We start from the raw sequence: 6685 nt of genomic DNA on the forward strand, positions 1-6685 counted from the left end.
GAAAATATTTGCAAATTATGTACCTGATAAGGGTTTAACATCCAAAATATATAAAGAACTCATACAAGTCAATCACCAAAAAAATCTAATTTTAAAACGGGCAAATGACCTGAATAGACATTTTCCCAGAACAGACCTACAAATGGCCAACAGGTACATAAAAGGATGCTCAATATCACTAAGCATCAGAAAAATGGAAATAAAAACCACAATGAGATATCTCTTCACACCTGTAAGAATTGCTATTATCAAAACAACAAAAGAGAAGGGCGGGCTGGCAAAGGTATAGACAAAAGGGACCCCTCGTGCACTGTTGGTGAGAATGTAAATTGGTACAGACACTATGGAAAACAGTAAGGGAGTTGCTCAAAAAATTAAAAAAGAGATCTACCATGTGATCTAGCAACCCCACTTCTGCGTATATACCCAAAGGAAATGAAATCAGGCCATGTATATATATATATATATGAATATTATTCAGTCATGAGAAGGAAGAAAATCCTGGCCTTTGCAACAACACGGATGGACCCTGAGGGCATTATCTTAAGTAAATAAGTCAGCCAGAAAAAGGCAAATACTGTATGATCTCACTTATATGTGGAATCTAAAAAAACCTGAACAGAGAGTACTAAGTGGTGGTTACCAAGGGGCTGGGGCAGGGGGGATGAAGGAAATGGGGAGATTCTAGTCAGAGGGTACAAACTTCAGTTACAAGACTAACAAGTTCTGGGGATATAATGTACAGGATAGTATTATAGTTAATAATACTTTAACATATACTTGAATGTTGGAAAGAGAGGTCTTAAATTTTCTCCCCACAAAAAAAGAAATGGTAATTATGTAACGTGATGGAGGTGTTAGCTACGGCTATGGTAGCAGTCATTTTGCAACATATAAGTCTGTCAAATCAAAACTTTATACACCTTAAACTTACACAATGTTATATGTCAATTATATCTCAATAAAGCCGGAAAATTAAAAAAACAAATAACCAACAGGTATATGAAAAGATGCTCAACATCACTAATTATGAAAGAAATGCAAATCAAAACCAAAACGAGGTATCACCTCATACCTGCTAGGATGGCCATTGCATATTTTATACATATATGTGTGTGTGTGTATATATATATATATATATATATATATATGTATATATACACCCACACACACACATATATATATACACATATATATGAAATATATATGAAAATATATATATGGAAATTATATATATACATATGTATATATATACACATATATACGTATATATATGTGTATATATATGAAAATAACAAGTGTTGGCAAGGATGTGGAGAAATTGGAACCCTTGTGCATGGTTGGTGGGAATGTAAATTTAGTACAGCCACTACAGAGAACAGGAAAACAGTATGGAGGTTCCTCAAAACATTAAAAATAGAATTACCTTATGACCCAGCAATCTTACTTCTGGGTACTTATCCAAAACAATTCAAATCAGGATCTCAAAAAGGTATTTTCACTCCCATGTTCATTGCAGCATTATTCACAATAGACAAGAGGTAGATAAACAATGTACAATAAATACCTATTGATAGATGAATGAATAAAAAAAAGTGGTATATGCATACAATGGAATATTATTCAGATTTTTGAAAAGAAGGAAATTTTGACACACACTACAACATGGATGAACCTTGAGGACATTATGTTAAGCAAAATAAACCAGTTACAGAAGGACAAATACTGCACGATTCCACTTACGTGAGGTATCTAAAGTAGTCAAACTCAGAGAAGCATATGCATAAAGTAGAATGGTGGTTGCCAGGGGCTGAAGGGAGTGAAAAATGGGGAGGTGCTGTTCAATGAGTGCAGAGTTTCAGTCATTCAAGATAAAAATATTCCAGAAGTCTGCTGTACAACAATATGCATGTAATTAACAAGACTGTACTATACACTTACAAATTTTTTTAAGAGTTTAGATTTCATGTTACATGCTTTTTGCCACAGCAAACAAGAAAAATAATTTCGTAGTGTTTTTAATATATGTTGATGAAAGTTATCACAAGAAGCAGGAGTCCTAAGTCACCCATCCTTTATGGTCTGGGCTCTAAAAGCCATACTGCAGTCTCTTTTCTATTTCTCCCAACTCCTAAAATGTATTCACTGGACGCTCTGAAAATGATCACCATCCACATAAACCCCCTCCATTTGCAAAGGATCTCATCTTTGCACAGCACAGACCCCATTGTCCCTCCTTTTTGTTGCAAGCATTTACGGATCCTTGACTTCCTGTAACTCTCCAACATGTCACTTTCTCCAACACTACTCCTGTCATAATTCTGGGCAATTTCAGTATAGACACAGGAGGTCCTACCAGTCCTATGTCCTCTTATTTCCTCTCCTCTCCTCCAGTGAGCTTGTTTTGCAGTCCCTTAGTCAGTCACTCCCATGGCCATATCCCAGACTGGGTCATTTCCTATAACCACAACTCCGTAATCCCATTTTTTGATGAAACCTCCTAACTTTTCAACTCACTCCCTATAGTACCACATCTAACACATTCTTTGATCCTTCTAGGATCTCTAATACATTGCACCTACAGCCCTTTGTCATCTGCCACCCCACTTATATCTTCAGATCCCCCCTTATCCAGATGAAATTATATAGTCAAGTATCAGAATCCTTAATTGCACGCATGCCTCTTTCTAGTAGCTGTGCTGCTGTACTCCATTGGGTAAATCACAACTATGACAGGTTAATATTTCAAATGTTTGGCCAAGAGCTCATTGGTACATAAACCAATAATACATTAAGGATGGATTAGAGGGGGCACGTTTGAGTTATGGGAATGAAATTGACAAGACATACTGACAACAGGTGATCAGAGAGGGTGAGTTACTAAGGGTGACTTCTATATATCTGTCTTGGGAGACAGAGTAGAGATAGTGGGGACATTAACTGGTTTAGGATAATACAAAGAGGGATGTGTGTATGGGAGAAGATAATTCATGTCCTTCCAGTTCCACTGAGTTTTAGTTGCCTCTGTCACCCAGGTGGAGATATCCAGTCAGTAGTTCAAACATACGGCCTCAGAGCTCAGAAGAAAATTCAGAATAGGAGTTATTGAAGTATAGTATAAGAGCGAAATCCATATGAGTGAAGGAAATCATTCAAGGGAAACACTATAAAACAACACAAAATATAAAGAGAAGAGACTGCATCAAGAACAAAATAAAACCTACTTTGAGAATGTTTGCTTTAGTTTTGCTTTTACTATTTATTGACGTCAATCACAGTGTGTAATCAATATACTAATGCTCCCCCAAAAGAAGGAAATTATACACAAATAGAGATACATTTATCTCCATAATAACCAGCTATATAAGTCTTCCAAAATACTCACTTTTTGCATAGTTCCAAAGGGATGGATTATTAGAAAAATTGTTTTCTGGTTAAAACATTACCTATCACGACGAGAAAATGCATTGCTTTATTTCATTCACATATATTTTGGTCCTAAGGGCTTTTTCCTTATGATTTAAGATCCACTATAGACATTCATCTATTTATGTTAGGATCTCTGTAAACAAAGCCCCTTCTCAAATATTGGGTCTGAGTGCCTGAACTATTCTGATTCTCAAACAAACTCCAACATTTGCAGGTGGTACGTCCTAAGTACTGGAAAAAGGGAGATTTATCAGAAATCACTGAATGCCCATTAAATCCTAAATGATTGCACAGGCAAGTTGGAGCTCAGTAGCTGGCTTGGTCATTTTCCTGTTTGCTTTCAGAAACGTTCTTCCCTCAAATATAGCATCATCATTCCTGTAACAAAAACAATGCCGTTTCCTGAAGTTAGCCTCAAATTCAAAGGCAAAATTGGGTTACCAACTTGGCCCAGCTTTTTGTTAGCCATGTGATAGTCCCCAACACCTTGATCTCTCTAGAACTCAGTTTCCTTACATATAATATTTTTAAAATACCTTATATAATTACCAAGAGGATTAAATAAAGATTGTTGTGTGACATGTAAGGTATTAACTCTCTCAAATGCAGTTGCACGAAAAGAGCAGTTTTTTTTTCTCTGTTGTGCTTATTGATGTCTCCCAAGGGCCCAGGAGAACAGCGGACATAAAGTAGGTAAGGTATGGGATAGAAGCAGTGTTCTATAATCTCATTAAAATCTCAGTCCTTTAGTGTGTCCCTGGACTGTGGCCTTCCCAACTGTTTCGCAGCTTCCATTCCCTATTGCGTGAGACAGGAAAGCTAGAGGGGGCTGGGGTTGAATAACTGCCCTTTTCCGGGGTCTGAGGAGACTCTGGTAAAATCTTTTCCCTCGGAGAGTAGGCCTTGGTTATAGAGAATACTCTATTTCAAAATGGATACGTTTTTCCTCCTCCTACCAGAGCCACGAAGGAATTTTCCTTGGCTCTTCACCATGAGAACCTGATGGGAATCCTGGAACCCATAAAAGCATGGAGGCCTTCGTGAAGACTACAGCCTTGAGAAGTTTCTCATGCTCACCCCAATCCATACTCAGCCTCTGGCAATGCATCAGCACTTCTGTTTAAATGTGCACACCAGTTTGCAGCTCCAGTGTACTCTACTCCAGGTAAAGTGTGTGATTCTCTACTCTCAGCTGTGATTCTCTGTGTTTGCCTGTCATCCGGATGTGGGAGTAGATTTTGCCCCGTGACTTCAATTCCCTGATGGGTCCAAGAAAAGCCATTTATTTTCAGTTTGTTCAGCTTTTTTCTGGCTTTCAGGATGGGAGTTTTGACTTTCAAGCTCTTTACATGTCAGAGCTGAAACCAGAAGTTCTCGATTTCGTTTTCTTATGTTTAAGAATCACAGAGATAGTTTAAATTCTAGAAAATCAAACATACTAATTAAAATCTTCTTCTATTTTTATCTTTGTTTATATTTAGCCTTATGCATGATTTGCTGTTTTCACTGATATGGATATTCTTAAAAATTTAATTCACACAATTAAAAGTTGAAGGAAATTCTAATTTTCTCCATTTGGAGATGAAATGAACACTTACTTCTCACATAATTTTGTTGACAGATTATTTTATTTCTTGTGCACACCTGTTTTTATTTTTTGAAGCTTACCCATGTACAGAAGGTTATTTATTTAAAAAAAAATTAAAATTCAGCAGCTCATCGTTTCATACTGACGTTTAAGATATGCTGTTGAATTGCAGGAGATGATGTTCTTAAAATAACACCAACAATTTTATACAGAGTTAGAATTGGGCAAACTAAATACTATTTAGAAACAGTATTCTGTCTCTGCTTAACAGCCTAAGGATGTCTCAAAAGAAGTCCACAGCCAGAATTCTCTAATAGGTTCAATAAAATAAAAGTCACAGGATTAGAAAAGTAAGGACTTGTGGAGATCATGTGACTTCTTTTGGCTAAAGAGAAACAAATGAATACTGAGAAATAAAATACTATATGTGTTTGGGTATGTGTATAGTAGAAATATGGAAATGACACCTCTGTGAAATTTTGCCTGCCTTGAGATTTATCACTGACTTTCAATGCCAAGTGGAACAAATATCTTAGGTTTTTTTTAAATATCAAGAATAATAGATTTGAATAATATGAATAATTTGAAATAAATGGCAAAACATTATGGAAAGTAACATTATGAAAAGTATCATGAACAAAGGTGTGACAAATGAACAACTGGAAACATCATGAAAATTGTATGACATACAATATCCAGGTAGTTTTGGTTGCAAGTGACAGAAAGCTGCCTTATTTTTAGAAATTTCTATTTTCTCAGCTTGCATAAATTTCTGGCATTAGTTATATGAGAGCTCTGGATCTACTGTCTGTGTTGTTCTTGATTCCATACTTTCTAGCGTTAGCTTCATCCTCATTTTGGCTCCCTTCATATTCATAAGATATTTGTGACTGGCAGCTGGGGCTATATTATTCTGTTTGTTCCAAGGGGAGAAAATGTTCTATCTACTTCCCATAATCATCAAAAAACTTCTTGAGCTTATTTCTGATTAGATCACTCTTCAACCAAATCACAGTGTTCGGGGAATATTTCCATCATTTCATTTACTTAAGCTTGGGCTAGTACCTTTCCCTGTGGAAAGTAGGGTGTAATTATCCCAACTGTCTTCATTAAGTGTTCCTCCATAGGAGTGCTGCAGGCCACCTCTGAACTAATCAGTATTGGCTTAGGCCGGAACTAATAACCAGGGAGAAAAGATGGAATTATCCTCTATGGTGTAGACCAGGGGTGTCCAAACTTTTTTCAACATTTTTTACCAAGGGCCATATGCAGTAAAATACACAATCAGCCGGGCCACTCACTCGAGGTGAAATACGTATTGCCTCACCTGGTTTATTTAAGTAAACTAAATATATTTTTGGAATTTGCTGCAGGCCAATTAAAAATGTTGGCCCGCGGGCTGCAGTTTGGACACCCCTGGTCTAGACCAATCAGAATCTACTCCTGGCCCTGAGAGTGGGGTTAATCCATTCCAAAGCACCTGAATGCTAGAAAACTGAGAAAGGGTAAATTTAATGCTGCAGAATCAACTACGATATTTACTGCCTAGACAAAATGCCAATCATTTTTTATAAATAAAAGTTATTATACGTAAGGAAAAGACAAACACAAAATGAAAAACAGCAAAGGATGTGATCAAGAAACTCACAAAAGAAGAAATACAAGTGA

This window comes from Rhinolophus ferrumequinum, chromosome X (genome assembly GCF_004115265.2).
Source record: "Rhinolophus ferrumequinum isolate MPI-CBG mRhiFer1 chromosome X, mRhiFer1_v1.p, whole genome shotgun sequence".
In the NCBI taxonomy this organism is placed as follows: domain Eukaryota; kingdom Metazoa; phylum Chordata; class Mammalia; order Chiroptera; family Rhinolophidae; genus Rhinolophus; species Rhinolophus ferrumequinum.